The sequence below is a fragment of the Phascolarctos cinereus genome, unplaced genomic scaffold (genome assembly GCF_003287225.1).
Source record: "Phascolarctos cinereus isolate Bilbo 61053 unplaced genomic scaffold, phaCin_HiC Scaffold_4;HRSCAF=312, whole genome shotgun sequence".
In the NCBI taxonomy this organism is placed as follows: Eukaryota; Metazoa; Chordata; class Mammalia; order Diprotodontia; family Phascolarctidae; genus Phascolarctos; species Phascolarctos cinereus.
Window position 1 is genome coordinate 655,636,030 of NW_027555847.1, and position 20,244 is coordinate 655,656,273.

The 20,244-nt window shown below is 41.1% G+C and overlaps 2 pseudogenes; one reads left to right on the forward strand and one right to left on the reverse strand.

The window, feature by feature from the left end:
* Positions 1-2,214: 2,214 nt before the first annotated feature.
* On the reverse strand, positions 2,215-3,003 carry LOC110214278 (small ribosomal subunit protein uS3 pseudogene; annotated as a pseudogene).
* Positions 3,004-3,122: 119 nt separating this feature from the next.
* LOC144456587 (myelin-oligodendrocyte glycoprotein-like) lies at positions 3,123-20,038 on the forward strand (annotated as a pseudogene).
* Positions 20,039-20,244: the final 206 nt, after the last annotated feature.

Genomic DNA, 20,244 nt, shown 5'->3' on the forward strand with positions numbered 1-20,244 from the left:
CAAATTGGTAAATTTTTGTATCAGTGATGTCAAACAACTTTTTATAACTTGGATGTTATTAGAGTATGAACTGAAAGAAACTAAAAGATAATGGAAAATTGTTATGTTATTTTATCAGCCCTGCTAACCTTGTCTTATAATGTTTTGTAACTGCCATTTAGAAAACTGGGCATTTCCAAATGTTTCAAAGTGATGTAAGAATAATTGGGTATTGGTATGACTGATTGAGGGATGTAACTGTTTTCTATTAATTATTGAAACTAAATCAGGAGCATCTTCATTTTGGTTTGGGGAGGAGAATTTTAGTGCAATCAATTTTCTTAGAGGGAAGTAACTTATGGAATATTTTTTGTTATATTAATGGAAAAGTCAATTTCATTCAAGTTTATTACTGATATGGAAATAATATTTGTTTGTACTGTGTATCCTATAGTACAAACATGTTTTATTATAAACAACTTATTGATAAGCACTGTTTTGGAATTAATTACTTAAGTATTCTCCCAAATCTTTTATTATAATTGGAGTAAAGTCAGCCTCTTATAAGTAAATTCATTTGTTAAACTATTGAACCCAAGGGTGGAAAGCTTCTACCTCAAAGAGTGCTGTTAATTATGTTTTCATACATAGGATTGGATCCTCAATAACATCTGATCCTCCTAATGAAATTGGAATCAGAGTGGAAACTTTTGAGAAAGTAATAAGACCAGACAATCCTGTATGTCAAATGTAAATGATTCTAACAGGGCATGTAAAAAAAAATCTTGAGTTTTTTGAAGCTTGAAGCGAACTCTGGATTCCACTTTGGTGTTCCCACTTATAGTGCCATTGTTAAGACCAGAACTCTAAGGTTTGAGCTGTTCTTTACAATATGAAGTAGTTACTGGAGAAGTAAAATTTGAGAGGCTGTACTAAACTTGTACTGAGATCTGTTTTGTAAATTATTTGAGTCAGAACATCTAAGGAGTCTCTGCAAGTAACCTAGAACCAGAAAAACAATTCTACTGAAGAGCTGCCCCTGAGGACAAGACAAAATCAAACAACTTCATGGGATGTCTGGATTCTAAGATGAAATTTGTTAATTAAATGGCCTTTGGGGCTGATCATCATTGAACAAGTCTCCCCTTCCCAAAAAGGGGGAAATTGAGAAAATCAAATTGTTCTGATACCATTTTGTAATTGATTCTATTCTCTATCACCCCAATATTTTTGTAAAACTGCCCAAGCCGTTTTTGTCTCTGAACCTAGTTCAGAAACTCAGCTGACCTGTAGTGTTAAGTTCAGAAATTCAGCTCACTCATTAATCCCCAAATGTCATTGGTTCTCCCTTTACCTCCCCAAGTGTGGGATGGAAGGATATTGTAATAATTGTGGTATTTTTCGTATTCGTCATGTAATTTTCCTAGCCATGCTGGTATTGCTTATGTGCTTTATGTTTATAAATGAGATCATCCTTGCTGTATCCAAAAAGGCCCTAAAAACTCTAATATAGAGCTATCCCAGGGACATTGCAGAAGACATTTGGAAAGAATGTATGGGTGGCTTTTAAGAGATGAAATGTAGGGTTCATAAAATTTCCATAGAGTAAAGTAATACGTGAAAACCCATAAAAACTTAAACTCTGTGAAAGGTAGAAGCCTGGAAATGTAACCTGTTAGAAATCATAACTTAGATACTAAATCATAACTTAGACATTGAGCCATAACTTAAGATGCTATGACCTATGAAAGCCAAAACAAGAATATCTTGACCTATTTGTGACTAGGATGTGATCAATACATAAACTTATGCTTGTGTATAACATTGGCTTAATGCCCAAGCTCATTACGAGCAGAAAACCAAAAATATCACCAATCAGTAGTGCTGCTCTCTCTAGTTCCTCCTCCCTTTGTTTTCTATAACCAGCATAGGGATTTTTGGGGTTCTTAATGGGGATCCACTGAACTGTCTGGCTGCCACCCCAGACTGAAGATTGCCCCTGTTTGGTAAGTATTCATAATGATTGATTTAACTACTACCTATATTCAATTTGGAGCTCATTGGCCTTTTCCTTTGGTATCAAAAGAATACCACATGCTTATGGGGGAGGTACAGGGTTCCCCAGCCAGGGGAATTCTGGACCTTACAGGGACACAGGAGCCTCCCCCCATACCTGGTTAACAGGGAGCCTTAGACTGAAAAATACTCCTTTTGACTTTTTAAAAAAAGATTTTATTAAAGATCTTTATAGAAAAACTTCAGGTGCACCATTCCAGGTGTCACAGAGTCCTGTTGTGCAGTGGGCACTGGGTGGAGCATAGCTGGTTGCTCTGTCTTCCCATTCTTCTGCTCTGAGATGGGGGTGGTAGGAAGAATCTCATCTTTGGGCTCTACGATGCTCACGTGGTCAGGCATGGGCTTCTTAGGGCCAATCTTGCCACTTGGGTCCCAAGGCAACATGATTTTGACTTTAATTCCCAATACACCCTCTCTGAGGAGGACGCAGCACACAGCTGTGTTGAAATAGTAGTTGACAGGGTCTCCACTGTGGATCATCAGGCCATCCACAAACTTTGTGGACTTGGCCCTCTGGCCTCTGAGCTTACCAGACACCACCATCTCACATCCCTTTGTTCCACTCTCCATAATGAAGCAGAGGACACCGTAGGAGGCCCTATGCACAGGCAAGACCTCCCAGGGTTTGTAATGCAGGGACTCAGCCTGGACAATAGCACAGAGATCTATGGCGGCCACCTTCTTGGCCTACAGCTCTACACAGCCTTCAGGGAAGCCAAACCTCTTCTGAACTACAGCTGTCAGTTCATGAATCTGGTGACCCTTCTCCTCAAGGACATTCTGAATCCTGGTGGCCAAGATGATGATTTCTGTCCCGGTGGGGGTGACTTGAACCTCCACCCCAGAATAGCCATCCTCAGCCAGCTCCTTGGTGACAAATTCATTCAGCTTGGCTTTGAAGATGCCATCAGCAGCAAACTCCCTCTTCTTGGAGATCTGCACTGCCATCATGCACCGACAGGAAAAGCGATTTTTTTTCTTTCCTAGATGCTCCACTATTCTTGGGTTTCTACCTACCCAAAATGTTCCTTGGTATGAATAGACCTCTTTGTGCATGGGCAGAAGGAATGAATGTAAGTTGGAGTAAAGGGGCATCTTTAAGGGGTCCTTAAGTATCCTCCCTCCATAAAGGAGATGTGGTATCATTTTTTTTGTGAGGCAATTGGGGTTAAGTGACTTCCCCAGAGTCACACAGCTAAGTGAGTGTTATGTGTCTGAGGCCAGATTTGAACTTAGGTCCTCCTGACTCCAGGGCTGTTGCTCTATCCACTGCACCACCTAGCTGCCCCAAGATCTGGTATCATTTCAAGGTGAGTGATCACCCCACCGCCCACTCACAAGGTCATTTACATCTCTTTGATACCACACCACTCTCTTTGTCACAATCGTGGTATGGTATCTTTATTATATTAAAGCTCCTTCATGTCCTGGTCATAGCTACTATGTCCTTATCACAGCCAACACCCATATTCTTATCACAGTCCTGGACCTCCTGTATCCCTGTCATATACACTGGTCCTCCTACGTCACAGCAAGTCACTGGGCCTTTGTGTCCCTGTCACAGATATTGTTCCACTTCCCCCATTATAATAATTTGTCCTTCCATGTTCATGACCTTACCACAGTCACTAATCCCTCTTCCTCCTTCCTTGTATTCTCTCCCAGGTGTGATGGAAATTCTCAGTCCTTTAGGAGCCTGTCTCTCCAATTCTTTCATTGTCTTCTTCCTCCTCCTTATGATCACCAAGATGGCCTTAGGTAAGTGTTTGTTTCTGTTTATTTGGCTTCTTCTGGCCCAGAACAGGAGCTTTGAAGGCTGGTGATTGAGCCTATAGAGATTCTGTCCTGCCCCACTCCTCATGTTCTCCCAAGTCATACACCTGATATTCTTCTAGTCTTTTCTTGGGATTTTCTCAACTTCCCTATTCTCTCCCTTCTAGGGCTTTTTCATTATCTTCATAATCTATCCCCTACCCCCCACCTCTTTCTCTCCCCCTCCCAAATCTTCCACTGTTCTTCCTCCTGCCCCATCCTACATCAAGGTTCCTTTCTTTTGTCTCTTTTTCATACTGAAATCTGACCCCATCTACCCTCTGCTGTTTTTCTTTTTGATTGCTTATGTCCTTTTTCTGCCTGATTGAACAGGGCAGTTCTCAGTGGTTGGACCTGCAGGACCCATCCAGGCCTCAGTTGGGGGGGAGTCAGGGTTACCATGTTACCTGTCCCCACTTCAGAGTGCTCAGCACATGGAGGTGCTCTGGTTGAAGTCCACTCAGGTGGTACATCTCTATCGAGATGGAGAGGATCAGCTTGGAGACCAAGACCCTGATTACCAAAGGAGGACGGAGCTGTTGAGAGATGCTATCACAAGTGGGAATGTCACTCTGAAGATACTGGATGTGAGACTTTTGGATGCAGGAAAGTACATGTGTCTCATTGCAGATGATTTTCACCAAGAGCAAGCTGAAATCTATCTGAAGGTCTTAGGTAAAGAGCTGGGGCCTGAACTGTGCATGTTTGTGTGCATCTATGGGGGAGTGGAGCTTCCTTCCCAGTTCTGGGATTCCTGGAATCACAGGATGTCCTAGTTGAAAGGGATCTCACAAGCCATCTATTCTAATACCTTTCTGAACAACAAATTTCTCTCTACATACCCAGCAGGTACCTATTTTCATTTGGCCTGTATTCTTGGCCCCTCCCTGGTGCTTTGCACATGGAAGGTAACTAATGAATGCTTGTTGAATGTAATAGAGCTTCTAGCCTTTACTTAAAGACTCTAATGAGAAGTTGTGCTACTTTTCTGGGGGAGGCAGCACTTTCCACTTCTGGATAAATTTCATCATTAAGAAGTTTATGCTTACATCACACTTAAATTGTCCTCTCTGCAGCTTTCACCCATTGCTGCTAGTTCTGTCCCAGAAGGACAATCAGAATAGTCTAATCCATTTTCCAAAGCCTAGTTCTTCAGACCTGCAAACAATTATTATGCCCTGGCTAAGTCTTCTCTTCTCCAGGTTATGACAATCACCAAACTGGAAGAATGAGTATGCTAAACTTTACCAGTTTTGCTTTATGGCACAAAGCTCAAAGCTGTTCACCATCCTGGTCATCCTCCTCTGGATTCCTTTGGCTTATTTGCCAGCTTTTCTCTGGGAATCTCCATATTCTTTTCATTCCAAAGACCTCAGACTCAACAGCCTTGGGACATGTGACAGAAGGAGCATGATAGGCATTGCTAAGATTTGGGAAGCACATAAAGGAGAAATTCCAAATGGTCTGTTTAGGAGGGTTTGCTGAGAAGAAGGGAGAGGAGAAGAAAAGTGGAAGGAAAAAAAAGAAAGCTGCAAAGGGAAGGAACTTGGAAAGGGAGGGTTGTAGAAGGAGGAACTTTCATGACTCTCCTTTCTCTCTTTCCTCCACACACATATTCTATACCAATGTGCCTCCCTCAGCTTGTTATTTCTCAAGGCCATAGCAGTCAAGCACACATAGACAGACTAGAACAAAACTACCAGATGAGTAGATATGGGAGATGATGAAGACTAGTACTTCTCAAACGAATCTGGCCAAGGAACACTTTGGGCCTTGAGGAATATGGACAACCTATAAACCCTGGTCCCAGGGACCTGGGGGCATGGGATATCCCTAAGGTAAGGTGAGTTGGGGGCAGGGAGTAGGAGCACAGTGAGGAAAATCAAGCCTATCTTGACACTGCATTTTGCATTGTGACTGAGTCACCCTTGGCTTGAATCCAAATCACATTAGGATGTCTTTAATTTTAGGAGGCAACATGGTACTGGATTTGGTGTCAAAGGACTTGGATTCAAGTCTTGGCTCTCCTATTTACTACATGAGTGGTCTTAGACTAGTCATTTCACTTCCACAGGCCTCAGTCCCTCATCTGTAAAATGAGAGAGCTGGACCAATTGGTCTCTAAGGTCCCTTCTTGTTCTTGTTTATTTTCAATAAAGGACCAATCTTCAGGGTATAGTGGTTAGGGAACTGTATCCTGTATCAGAAAAAAAAATGATTTCAAGCCTTACCTCAAGCACTTACTGGCTGTATATTCCTGAGCAAGTGATTTTTTGCCTCTCTGTGCCTCAGTTTCCTTATCTGTTAAATTAGAAAGTTGGACTTGATAGCTTTGATAGCCTAAGGTCTCTTCTAGGTCTGCATCTACGATCTCATGGTAAGTATGACTATTTTATATGTAGCTATTCTTTCAACTTAGTCCTCTAGAGTGAGACTGGTTTCATCCCTTTCCAGGATTTTAGGGTACCATTGGAAACAATGAAGACATCCTTTTTTTAAATGTTTTCAGTTTGACTCCTCCTCCCACCATGTTCCCACCATTGTTAATTACTAGCTATTAGTGCCCCAGTTCCATTTAAGCAATTAATATCAATTAGCTTTTTAGGAAGTGATATTTACTAAAATATTGCAAGAACAGACTCACAAGTATTTCCTCCCAACACTTGGGGTATGATCTTCCCTATCTCATCTCAGTCCCTGAGAAGAGTGGGATTAAACTTAAAACAATTTCTACAAAGTATTGTTCTCACCAAATTGGCTTCCAATTATGGCACAGCCTTTGGATGAGTCTGCATTTATACTACAACTTCATGGATTATTTAGGTTCTTTGGTACTTTACCTTTTACTGTATAACTTCTGGCAAATCTTTGCAAGGGCTGTAGCCCCCAGACATCCTGATGGTGTCTTTTGAAGTTCACAAGATTGTACCCATCTCCAAGACTCCACCTAAAAAAGGGATAAAAAAAGCACACTATAGAGAAGCAGTAGCACAGCCAGGTCTTCTCAGTTTCAAGCTAGCTCTGAGTGAAAAGCAGCACAAAATCAATATCCCACCTAGAGGCCCACAGCAGATCTTTCTTCTTCTGGAATACCAGTTGCAAAATGACAAATTTAGGCTTTATATATGGAAAAACTTCCTAACCATTAGAGCAATACCAAAGTGAAAGGGACCCTGTGGGAGGCAGTGAGCTACCCCTTCCTTCCTGTGAGTCTTTAAGCAAAGGCTGGCTGACCACTTGTAGGGAGTTTTAGAGGAGATTCTGATTCAAGTGTATGTTGAACAATATGGACCTCTGAATTCCCTTGTATCTGTGAGATCCTCTCAGTATAAACCTATTAAAAAGTACACAAAATTGGCCCCCTATCCCACTTGTACACCATGATGTTCTCATCAACACAGCCTAATGTTATAGCTCACAACTGGGGAGTGGGGTGAACACCAAGTGATGTGGCCTGAGCTGGGGATGGAGAAAGGGGATATGGTCATAGTAATGTTATTGGTGGAAGGGAGAGATATGTCTGCTATGAGGTGCAAAGGCTAGGTCAGGGAGCAACCAAGGCTGGAGGGGCTGAGAATTTAACCACATCTATGGCTTTGCTCTCTGCTCAGTTGGGTCATGGAAGCAGGAGATGGGGAGAAAAGATGTGGTAAGGGTTTTCATGAGAGCCCTGGTTCTGACATTTATGTGCAATTGTGTTTTAGGTAAAGAACCTGAGTCAACGACTATGCTACCAAAATTATTTATACACCATATTATCTTTTGGGTCCTGATATTTTTAATTTTTTTGGTTTTGATGCTGCTATTTCAAGGTAATTATGAGGGGAAACTGGGTTAAGGGCTTCCTTTCTGGCTCATCAGGCATGTCTGGTCAGGGAGCGGACAAGGACTTTGGAACCCTGGGACTTGGAAGTCTGACTTTTGCCCAGTCCTTGGTCACTTGCTCTGGGTACTCTTTGCCCCTCAGTCCATGCCCTTCAAAGTCGCTCATCTCCAAATGCCCACTCATAGAAGCTTACTGCTCCCAACTACCCTTGTAGTCACATGTCCACATGAATTTCCTCCCTATACTGTCCTGTACTCTATATTTCCCATTCATGGACTTCTTTCCCCTTTCATTCACCAAATGTTGATGAAGAACTTACTGTGTGCAAATCATGTGCCAGGCTATGGTTGTTGTTGTTCAGTCAATACAATCATGTTGAACCCTTCATGACCCCATTTGGGTTTTTCTTGGCAAAAAGACTGGAATGGTTTGCCATTTTCTTTTCCAGCTCATTTTACAAATGAAGAACCTGAGGCAAACAGGGTTAAGTGACTTGCCCAGGGTCACATAGCTAGTAAGTGTCTGAGGCCAGATTTGAATTCAGCTCTTCCTGAGTTTAGGCTCGATATTCTATCCACAGCACCACTTGCTGACCTCTTCTAGGCCATACAGAAATACAGATAACTATTTCCTCCCTCTCCTTCAGTCACAATCCCTTCCCTGGGTAGGGTTTGGAGAAGTAAACGTCATATTTGACTCCTTAAAATAATTTTTTTTTTAAAAAACCTTTAAATCAGTGAGCATTTTTAACAGTCTACTGTGTACTTTGCTTTATAATCTAGGCCTTCATGAAGCTGACAATCTAAGTGGAAGTAAGTCAATGGATACAAATGGGAGATAAGAACATAGGGAGATCCAGGTAATATTCTGTGAGAAATCTGAGTAGGGAGAAATCATTTTCACCTGGTTGTGGGAAAGGGTCAGGAAAGACTTCAAGGAGGAGGTGGCCCCTGAGATGGGCCTTGAAGGAAGAATGGACTTAGACAGAGACAGGGGTGGCATAGAGACTATTCTCACCTTGGGAGTGAAGCAAGGAAAGGGGAAAGGGCAGGATGAAGAAGGGCAAAGATTAGTATAGTTTGGCAGGAACATAGTATATATTAATCAATCAATCAATTAACAAACCCATTGTATGTCAGGCTCTGTTCTAGGTACTAGGGATAAAAAGAGAAAAGTCCTTGCCCTCAAGGAGCTTCCAATCTATCAAGAGAGACAACATGTATCTCATAAACCTAAACATAAGAAACATGAGATAATTTTTGGGAGATGGCATTAGCATCTGGGAGATATGATATGGAAAGGTGACATATGAACTTCAGCTGAGACTTGAAATAGCTGGAGATTCTAAAAGGTAGAATCTAGAAGAGACAGCCTTGCAGACAAAGTGACAGCCAATGCAGAGGCAGAGAGATGGAAGATAGAGTGGGAAGAGTGTTTGAATGGGAGTTATGTATAATAAGTCTCTAAAGGTGGGGCCAGATTGTAAAGGGTTTTAAATGCCAAACAAAGGAGTTTACATTTGACCCAAGAGGAAATTGCTTTTATTGTTTGGTCATGTCTGACTCTCCATGACCCAATTTTGGATATTTCTTGGCAGAGATACTAGAGTGAGTTGCCTTTCCTTTTCCAGATCATTTTATACATGAGGAACTGCGGCAAACAGGTGTTAAATGACTTGCCCAGTGTCACAAAGCTGGTAAGTATCTGAGATTGGAATTGAACTCAAGAAGATGAATCTTCATAACTCCAGGCCCAGCACTCTGTCCATTGTGCCTCCTAGGGAGTCACTATTAATGGTTAGACATGTACTATAGCAAAATGCCTTTAACAGCTGAGTGGAGGATGAAATAGAGAGAGGAGACCCATGAAGTAAGGAGACCGATTGGGGGTCTATTGTAATAATCCAAGCAAAAATTGACAAAGGCTTGTATTAAAGGGTGGCCATATAAACAGAGAAAGAGATTAATGTAAGAGATGTTTGAAGTAGACTTAACAATATTTGCAGCTGATTAGATATATGGGATGAGAGGGGGGGAGGAGGGAAGGAGGGAGAGAGGAGAAGAGAGAGAGAGAGAGAGAGAGAGAGAGAGAGAGAGAGAGAGAGATGACTATGGTGGCCATTTATGGGTGGAGATGGGTTTAAAGATTTACATAGAGAGGTTGGCCTTGGCCTGGAGAAGGTCTACCTCTTCATCAGAGACTAAAAAAAGGAGGAGAGTGTAAGGGAAGATGTCAAGAAGTAAGAGAGGTTGAGAAGAGGAGGAGAGATTTAATGTGGAATGATCTGTATTTTTTCAGGAAATATGAGACAAGGTGTTCAGATATGGTAAATGATGATTTGAGAAGCTTGAGAGAAGTGAAGTTCTAAAATACCCACTACACAGAGAAATAATTGAAAATTAGTAAAAAAAAATTATATTACTGTATAGAGGGCACAGATGAGATTAGATGACAAGAATTTGGTTTCTAGGAAAATATATTTTAATTTTATCAATTAACAATCTCCATCTTCTCTCCTCACTTCCCTCTCTCTCATTGAAAAAGAATAAAAAACAAAAACAAAAAAAAAAGTATAGTCAATCCTGCATTGGTTCTATGTAAAAACTGATGTCTAAATTTGCCCCCCAAGTCCATCATTTCTCCATCAGGAGGTGGGTAGCATGTTTCTCCTTGGGTCATTTGGAGTCATGGTTGGTCATTGCAAATAATATAAATTTGTAGTGGATTTATTCAATAATTTTTTTATAACTTTCTCCAGATCTGTTCATCAGCACATGAGTAAGAACAGAAGAGATAGATGGTAGAAGTAATCTAGAGATGGAGTTTGGTAAAGGATGATCACCAGTAAAATAAGGTAAAGGATTAAAGAGCAGAAGATAGTGTAATATTCAGCCAATTAAAAATGGTCAAGATTAGGAGGGACAGAAAGTGAAGCTAGGGTAAAGGTGAGAAAGTACTAAGGGGTGGAAGGCCTGGAACTCATGGTAGGGACCACAATTAGGGTGAGAAGGAAGATCTTTTGAGTGAGGAGGAGTGATATATAGAGAAAGATGGTATAATAGTTTCAGAATCCTTTATCATGGAAATGGGAAATTTGTGAGTGATGGCAAGATCAAAGGTACTCCAATATTTGTTTTCGTGTGGCCAAGTTGGCATGGAAGATTAAGTCATGGGAGATAAGAGGACTGAGAAACTGAGAGGCTAGAGTATTTGAAGGAATATCAACATATACATAATATGCCCTAGTGTGACAAGAGTTGGAGTTTATATGAATAATGTGAGCCAAATACTGAACTTCTTGAGAAAGGAGGGAGAATGATCTGACAGCAGGTAACTGTCAACTGCTTGGATTGTGTATTTGGACAGACTGAGACTCAAAGGAGGCAGCAGAAAGAGTATCTGGGAGAGTAAAAGCAGTGACTTCCTTGAGCTTTCCCCCAAACCCCTCCAATACCTATAAAAAATGGCTCTAAACAAATTCTAAAGCAGCAGAACCCACAAAAAGACACAGTGAAACAAATTTCCAGCCCAAGACAGCCTGGATGGTTGATCAGAAAGGTATATCATGCTGGGCAGGTACAGGAACACAGTTTGGCATGGGTGGGCAGGCTGCAGGGAACCTGGAGCAGGCCTCAGAGGACTGAATCATGGGCAGCTGTGGCAGTTTCCAGACTTCTCAACCCATGAATGCCAAAGACAACATAGAAGGTCAGTGGGAAAAGTCTGTTTCTGCAGTGGTGAGAGAGGAGTGTGGGGTCTCAACTCCAGCTCCTGAAAGCATGGCCCCTGAGGCCACGGCTGTCTCCTGAGCTTCTGGCCCACAGACTGAGGGGAAATCGAGTGGCTGATCAGAGGGTGATTGCAGGGATCTCTCTGCTGGTGCAGGATTCTCTTGCTTTGCCCATGCTTGGATCTGGATCACAGTTCTGGGTGGCGGTCCTGGGGTGAGGAGGAGAGCTGGCATGGTGGTTTGTAGTGGCTGTGGAGAGCAAACCCTTACAGTTCCAAGACAGAAAAGACTGCTTGTGGTCACTCACAGACCAGAGCACAGGCCAGGAAAGGAGTAAACACCTTGCCCTTGATCATAGCACCTTGGAAGAACTGAAAATTTACAGGTCCCTAGAAGTATCTCTGAAAACAGCTGCACAAAACCCCTGAAGCTTGGGACAGTACATTCTCCACACTGGAAACAGACTCCTACCTTAACAAAGAGTTTTAGACTCGAGTAATTGGCCAGGATCATGAGCAAGCAGCGTAAAAAGAGTCAGATTATATTATCTTACTTTGGTGACAAAGAAGATCAAAATGTACAACCAGAAGAAGACAATGAAGCCAAAGCTCCTATATCCAAAGCCTCCAAGAAAAATATGAATTGGTCCCAGGCCATGGAAGAGCTCAAAAAGGATTTTGAGAAGCAAGTAAGAGAAGTAGAGGAAAAACTGAGAGTGATGCTAAAGGAGACCCAAAAAAATACTGAAGAAAATAACACCTTAAAAAATAGCCTAACCCAAATGGCAAAAGAGGTCCAAAAAGCCAATGAGGAGAAGAATGCCCTAAAAAGCAAAATTGGCCAAATGGAAAAGGAAGTCCAAAAGCTTACTGAAGAAAATACTTCCTTAAAAATTAGAATGGAGAAATTGGAAGCTAGTGACAATTTGAGAAATAAAGGCACTAACACTAATCCAAAAGAATGAAAAAAGAAGAGAATGTGAAATATCTCATTGGAAAAACAACTGACCTGGAAAATAGATCCAGGAGAGAGAACTTAAAAATTATTGGACTATCTGAAAGCCATGATCAAAAAAAGAGCCTAGACATCATCTTTCAAGAAATTATCAAGGAAAACTGCCCTGATATTTTAGAACCAGAGGGCAAAATAGAAATTGAAAGAATCCATGATCACCTCCTGAAAGAGATCCCCAAAGGAAAACTCCTAGGAATATTGTAGCCAAATTCCAGAGTTCCTAGGTTAGGGAGAAAATATTACAAGCAGCTGGAAAGAAACAATTCAAGTATTGTGGAAACACAATCAGGATAACACAAGATTTAGCAGCTTCTACATTAAGGGACTGCAGGGCATGGAATATAATATTCTGGAGGGCAAAGGAGATAGGACTACAACCAAGAATCATCTACCTAGCAAAACTGAGTATAATCCTTCAGGGTAAAAAATGGTCATTCAATGAAATAGGGGACTTTCAAGCATTCCTGAGGAAAAGACCAGAGCTGAATATAAAATTTGACTTTCAAATACAAGACTCAAGTGAAACATGGAAGAGGTAAACAGGAAAGAGAAATCATAAGAGACTTATTAAGGTTGAACTGTTTACATTCCTGCATGGAAAGATGATATTTGTAACTCATGAGTCCTTTGTCAGTATTAGGGTAGTGGGAGGGAAAAAAATGTATGTATGTATACATAGATAGAGGGCACAGGATGAGTTGAAGATGAAGGAGTGATATCTGGAAAATAAAATTAAGGGGTGAGAAAGGATTATGTTGGGAGAAGTAGAAAGGGAGAAGTAGAATGGGATAAATTATCTCACATGAAACAGACAAGAAAAGGCTTTTACAGTGGAGGGGAAACGGGGAATGGTGAGAGGGAATGAGTGAATCTTATTCCCATAGGATTTGGCTTAAGGAGGGAATAACATACACAATGGGGTATGGAACTCTATCTTACCCTACAGGAAAATAAGGGGGAAGGGGACAAGAGAGAGGGGTTGATAGAGGGGAGGGCAGATGGGGAGGGATAATCAAAAGCAAACACTTCTGAGGAGGGACAGGGTCAAAAGAGACAATAGAATAAATGGGGGGTAGGATAGGATGAAGGGAAATATACTTAGTTTTTCACAACAGGACTACTATGGAAGTGTTTGGCATGATTACACCTCTGTAACCTGTATTGAGACATTTGCCTTTTCAATGGGGGGGAGAGGGAGAAAATTTGCAACCCAAAGTTTTAAAAACATATGTTAAAAATAAAAAAAAATTTTTAAATTACATCAAAGTTTAAAAAAAAAAGAAAGTATCTGGAAGTGGTAAAGGGAGTAAGAAGTATTCTGACTCACTCCCAAGCACAAGTGAGGTTAAGCAGTATTAGAAAAGGTACATCCAGCATTGAAAATGACGTCCAAGGAATTCAGTGTCTGCTAGGGAAAGTCAGGTCTCAGCAAGTGCTAGAAGATGGAAGGAGTAGAGAGAAAGACATCCATAAGCAAAGGCATTTTGTGAATTAAAGGAACATTAAGCAAGAAAGAGGTCTAAAAGGAAGGAAGGCTTGTTAATTAAGGAAAAAGGAATTCCAGATGGCACAATGGAAAGGTGGGCAGAGCTGGAGTAGATCAGTTTTATGTGTGAAATCCAGTTTGGGGGGCATTTGGGGCCATGTTTTATCTCTTAACTTTAGTGGTGGGTTTGAATCAGTTGCTCAGGGTGCTATATCTGTGTGAGGGACCAGGGGGTTCTCACAGCTTACTAAACTGACTTTCTACTTACCAGTTCCAGTTTGTACTCTGCTTTTCCTTACAGGAGTTTTCCTTCCTTCCTTCCTTCCTTCCTTCCTTCCTTCCTTCTTTCTTTCCTTCTTTCTTTCTTAGGCAATTGGGGGTAAGTGGCTTGCCCAGGGTCACACAGCTAGTAAGTGTCAAGTGTTTGGTCTGAGGCCAAATTTGAACTCAGTTCCTCCTGACTTCAGGGCTGGTGCTCTATCCACTAAACTACCTAGATGCCCCAAGAGTTTTCTGTGCTCCTGAGTTCCTATCTAAAGGTTTGGATATTCCAATAACAATTCCTAACTCTCTTTGACTACATGGCTCCCACCTACTTGAACCCCATCTTCTTTTCCTTTTCAGCATAGCCAATCAGCCTACAGGCTAAGATGCCAGTACGTCATAAAAATATAATAAAATTTTTGAAGCAGTCAATCATATCTACTCACGTTAAAGAGGAATTGCCAAATCACCACACCTTCCTCTGCTTCATGTCTCTCTAACACTCACAGAGGAGGAGGAGATTTTGAAAAATAATCCTTTCGAGACTGCCAACCTCAAAGTCACAAGGGGAGGAGAATCATCACACTATGTTCTAACTTGTCTTATCTCACTGCTGTCAAAGAAAGTGAAGTTAGTTCCTGGCTCACTGCCAGGTGACTGCTTCTCTGCTCAGTGCCTTAGCAGGTTCATCAATAAGTCAGAAAATGGGCTCTGGAAAAAGCCCCATTGCTATCCATTCAATCTCAACCTCTGTCTCCCTAACTTCACCCCACATGTGGCTGCTTATAGGTGATTCAGTTGCTCATGGAGTGGTCCTAGGGTCTCATAGGCCATCCTTATGGTAAGATAATAATAGTGAACTCCATATAGCTCTTTAAAGAGCTATAGGTTTGTAAAATACTTTGCGTATAATATGTATTTGGTCCTCACAACAACCTTGTGAAGTTGGTGCTATTCTTGTCCCCATTTTACAGAAGAGGAAAGTAAGGCTGACAGAGGTTAGGTGACTTGCAGAGAAGTACACCAATGGTAAGTTGTCTGAGGCAAGAGTGAAGTCAGGTCTTCCTGACTGCAAGTCCAGCACTTTATCCACTATACCATCAAATCTTCATTTTGTGACTGTGTCTATGAGTAACACTCAGCAAATTTCAAATAGATGAGCTAAAAGCCTCCCACAATAAGGAGTGTTTCAAAATCTTTTTAAAAGTCCTACCTGAATGTGTAGCACCTACATGGCCTTTTGTAGCCAGAATGTTACCAGAATGTCCTTAAAGCCCACCTCTCCACTGGGTTTCCATCTCTCTTTGGCTTCTAAAGATCTTCCAGATGTAGGGGGAAGGCAGCTTCAATCTGAAGCAGAAAGTCCCTTCTGACAGAGACTCCATCTGTGACCTTTCATGGGCCAGGATGTGACGCATTGAAAATAGCTTAGATTTGGAATCCATAGACTTGAGATCAAATCCAGGATCTCCTACTTCCTTCCTCTATGGCACTGGGCAAGGAAGTCACTTAGCCTGTCTGGGCCTCAGTTTTCTCATTTGTAAATGAAAGGGTAGGACAGATGACCCTCATGGCTCCTTCCAACTCTGAGTCCTATTTCACAGCTTCAATCTGTACAAGACTTCTAGCTGCTGAAAGTCCTTTCAGCACCTATACCATCTTGCCTCCTCTTTTTCTGTTCCAAAGATCTCAGGAGTGGCCCATTGGCTCCAATTCAGGTGCTAATCTGTGTTGCTGCTGGCCATGGCTTCCTCCGCCAGTTCCCCTGAGGAATATGCTACATGCTATCTAATTTGGTCCACTTCCCAACTCCTTCAGTGGATAGCACATTTGCCCCCTCTCAGCTGCATTTAGCAGTGGCCCATATAGAATACCAAGGCAATAGTTAGACACAATGGCCAGTTGGAAGAGAAGGAAACAGAAAGGTGAACATACTGCTAAGGAAGAGACAGAGGAAGAAGCCATTATGAGGAGTCAGGGACCCTAAAATGGAGACTGGATATTAAAAAGTACCACCTTGGGTATGAGGGGTGGGAACCAATAAAACAGTATCCATCTCTGCTGTTTTCAAAGAAGATGTGCCCACACAGCCCCCACCTTGGAGCATGGTGTTGGTAATCTCATGGCACTGCTTCCAATTTCCTGTTTCCTCCTAGGCTCAGCTTTTCTGCCTCTTCTACCACTACTCCCATTTCCTTCTCTCTCTTTCCTCAAAATCTCTTTAGGTCAGAGGCTCACAGTTCAGTACCCTGGTTAGACCACATTTAAGATATCATGATTTTTGTTGGCACCATAACTTAGGAATGACATTGACAATTGGAAAGCAATAGAATTGCAAGCTTCTTTCTTTTAAAAATTTAGATGTTATAGTATTTGGTGCATATAGGTTCAGTATTGATATTGCTTCATTGTCTATGCTAACTTTTATCAAAATGCAGTTACCTGTTTATCTCTCTTAATGAAATCTATTTTAGCCATAAGTTTGTCTGAGATCATAATTGCTACCTCTGCCTTTTTTTTTGCATCAGCTGAAGCATAATAAATTCTACTCCATCCCTTAATTTTAACTCTGTGTATATCTCTTATTCTTAAATGCGTTTCTTATAAGCAACATATTTTTGGATTCTGATTTTTAATCCATTCTGCTGTTTCCATTTTATGGGTGAATTCATCCCATTCTTATTCAGTTATAATAACGATTTGTGAATTTCCCTCCATCCTATTTTTACTCACTATTGCCCTTCTCAGTCTGTCTTTTTACCCTATCCCTGACACCTTATCCTCTCTCCTTACTATTCTATTTTTTATTCTACCCACCCCTCTAAGAGTCCTTCCCTCATTCTCTCCCCCACACTCCTAAATCCTAAATCCAGCCTTCTAAAAGTCCCTCCCTTACCATATCCCCTAGTCCTTTTATTTCTCTATAAGTGTTGAAGACTTTTATACCCTTTTAGATGTATGTTATTCTCTCTTTAACCCAGATCCAATGAAAGATTCCAGCACTACCAGCCTTCCACCCCCTCCTGCTTCCTCTGTATCAGTTTTTCCCTTCATGCCCCATTTGTATGAGAGAATTGCTTTTTTTAACCTTTTCCTTCCAAATTTAGTTTTTTAGAATCACCCTTTCATACTCAACTGAGCCCCAGCCTTTCTTTCAAACTACTCTAGTAATCTCTTAAGAATACTGATAACATTTTCATATATTAAAAGTAAAGAGTTCGAGATTAATAAGTCCCTTATAATTAGTCTTCAATATTTTCCTTATGTTTCTTCTGGATCATATGTACCAAATTTTCCATTTAGTTCTGGTCTTTTTGTCAGAAATACCTGAAAGTCTTTCAGTTCATTGAATGACTATTTTTTTTCCTTATTCAGGATTCTAATCAACTTTGCTGGGTAAGTTGTACTTGGTCACAACTTTAGCTCTTTTGCTCTTCAAAATACAATGTTCCAAGACCTGTGGTATTTTAGTGTAGAAGTTGCTAGGTCTTGTAAAATCCTGATTGTATCTCTTCAGTATTTAAATTATTTCTTTCTTGCTGCTTACAATGTTTTCTCCTTCATCAAGGAGTTTTGAAACCTGACTATGATATTCCTATAATTTTCTTCCTGGAATCTCTTTCAGGTGGTGAACAGTAGATTTATTCCCCCTATTTCTACTTTACCTTCTTCTAGAACTTAAGGGCAATTTTATTTAGCAATTTCTTGTAATATTGTATCAAGATTCTTTTTCTGATCATAACTTTCAGGTAGTCCTACAATTCTTATATTATCTCTCCACAATCTGTTCTCTAGATCATTTCCCCCCTAATTAGATGTTTCAAATTCTATTTATTTTTAGTTTTAGTATTTCTTGGTGTCTTATAATGTCATTTGATTCCCCTTGCCCAATTCTGGTTTTCAAGGAGTCATTTTCTTCCTTAAGATTTTGGACCTTTTTTGGTTAACTTTCTTTTCATAATTTTCTTGGATGTTTTTACTTTTTTTCTATTTTTTTCTTGATTTCTCATATTTGATTCTTGATATTTTTCTAAAAGTTCTTCCAAATACCCTTTTTGGGCTTGTGACCATTTGAGGTAGGAGTGGCTTTTTTTTTTTAAACTTCATTGATTTCCTTTGAATATGAACCCAGTAACTATCTATGGTGGAATTGTTTTTCATTTGCTTACTCATTTTTATTTTATTTTATTTTATTTTCAGCAGCTTGCTATTGAAATCAGGTTTTAATCCTGACTTGTGGGTAATGGTGACCCAGGCTTGAGGTCTTCCTTACTGTTATTTTCTGAATTCTGTCCAGGGGATCAACTTTAGGCACTCCTTTTCTTCTTTAAGTTGGGGCCCCCAGTCACATCCCCAAAATGTTCTTGCTTCCTATGGTTGGCACTCATTGGCATGTCCTTGCTCCTCCTTGCCCACAGTCTCACCCTAGGATCATGTCTGGTCAGCACAACTGGGCCTGGCATCTAGAAACAGCAAAGATTCTTCAGTCTTCCTCCATTTAGCCATCTGATCCCCAAACTGTTTGTTAGATGAAAGTTCATGAGGTGAAATTTCTTGAGGCCTATCCTGCTTCCCTAAGAAGTTGCTCCCAGGGCCTGCTGTTTGTTGATTCAGCAGAGCTGGCCTGGAGGTGTCTGCACTTAGGCCAAACCTCAGCCTCTGGGGGTCCTGTCTTTCCTGAGGTCCTCTTAAGTGTCTTTGGAAGACAACGGCTTTACTCCTTTATTTTTGTTGCTCTGCATTCATTTTGTGGTGATGTGCTATCTGTGGAGGAAATTTGGAGAGCCTGGAAATTTCTGATCTGCTCTACCATCTTCCCAGAATGCTTCATCTAAGGGATTCTTTCAGTATATCTTCTCAGGTCAGTTCCCGGGCTATGTGAGATCAATGGGATCCTGATTGTAACTTGTGCATTTGAAGTTCAAGTGACCCTTTATGGCCTGTGGATGAGACATAAATGCAGAGGTAAGAAGGGGATAAGTAGGGTAGCAACATGATGAAATTGTGGGACAATAGCAAAGCTCTGTCTGGACAGTCCCTAAGCAGCCTTGATCTTGAGGGTCCACTAGTCTTTGTGTAGTCCTGATCCCTTCTAGCTACATGTAGCCCTAGTCTATATTTACCCCATTCACTCCTAACTCTTAACATTTCAAGCCTATTTACCCCTTACCATGTACTTCCCTGAACTCTGATTGGGTTTCAGTCTCTGCATAGTTCTGGCCCCTTCAAACCCCCTAATCCATGTATAGGCATCCTTCCAAGTGTTCCCTGACCCTAAATTTTTCCCTACTCTCTTTGCAAAACTGATACGAATCTCCTGGTCTTTATATAGTTTTGACCCCCCAAGTGTGACTTAGTCCCTGTGTAGCTCTGAGCTCAGTGTCCCCCTGTCCTATTCTATGGACTTGCCTAAAGTATGGAGGATTGGGAGCCTTCTAAGTCTGGATTAATTCAAATAGAGTGTGGCGCATAAGAGCCCGTATCTAGAATCCATGTCTAGAATGTGGGGAGGGATTTAGGGAGGATGTAGAGGGCCCAAAGGCTGCTAAGGGGCCAGAAATAAATGGTCCTAGCCCTCTTTCCCCAGAGAGCTGGGAAGGGTCATCTTGTTTCTCTTTAACATCATCTCACGTGTCCTTTTTGGCTTACAGGGTTTCTTTATAAAGAGCTATCAGTTTGGCAAGACTGGAAATTCATAGGGGCAATTTTTATGCTGGTAATTTTAAAGAGTGTTCCTGTTTTAATGGAAATCATATTTATTAAGCGACCAACCTTACTGAGAAAGCTCTGTCACTGTAACCATGAGCAGAGCTACATGGAAGCCTGTCTGCATTCAACCAAGGATGATTGATCACTGAGAGATTTGAGATGGTAGATGACTGCTGAGCCAGAACAGATGATGCCTCATCAAATGTACAAAAATCAAGCTACTAACCTCCCTGACTCTCTTCTGTTCTAGCCTTGAAGTTTGAGGTCTCTTTAATGTTGCATTAGGAGAATCGGGTTTGGGGAAGGCATGCTTATCCTGTTTTCCACCCAGACCCCATGTATCTGTGA